Raw genomic sequence first — 597 nt, 5'->3', positions numbered from 1 at the left:
CTTTTTAGAATTGCTTTTCGTTTAAGATTCATTTAAATCAATTTAGTCACACTGCCAAAGGACAGAGAAAATTAAAGTATGACAAGACTGTTCTCCGTCCTTGTCCTAAGAGATCAGTTGACCCTGATCAATATTCTAAAATGGCACCGGACAATATTTTCCCCTACAGCTTGTTTGGATGGATGTTACTTATTGTATCGATACTTTAAATAAAATATTTTTTTTGATTGTTACTTACATTTTATTGTATAGTATCGGTAAATCCGTCGTCACGTGATGACGAAAAGTATCACTTTATGGAACGACGGATTTGGTGTGGTGGCGTCGTTACCTTGCTTTTTCTCTCATCTTGCCCTTCCTTATTATTAAATAATCATATTTTATCTTTTACCCTACTCTTTTATATCCTATTTTTTTTAGTAATATTGTTTGTTTATTCTTCATATTGTTGGTGCGTGACATCATAAAATGACGACAAACGATACAATCTATCGAAACGTTTTATCCATCAAACAATACAATACAATACAATACATTATGAAACGATATGTCACAACAATCCAAACAAGCTGCCAGTATCAAACAAAACCTTTGGAT

The sequence above is a fragment of the Nicotiana attenuata genome, unplaced genomic scaffold (assembly GCF_001879085.1).
Source record: "Nicotiana attenuata strain UT unplaced genomic scaffold, NIATTr2, whole genome shotgun sequence".
NCBI lineage: Eukaryota > Viridiplantae > Streptophyta > Magnoliopsida > Solanales > Solanaceae > Nicotiana > Nicotiana attenuata.
Note: the sequence above shows the minus strand (reverse complement) of the source record.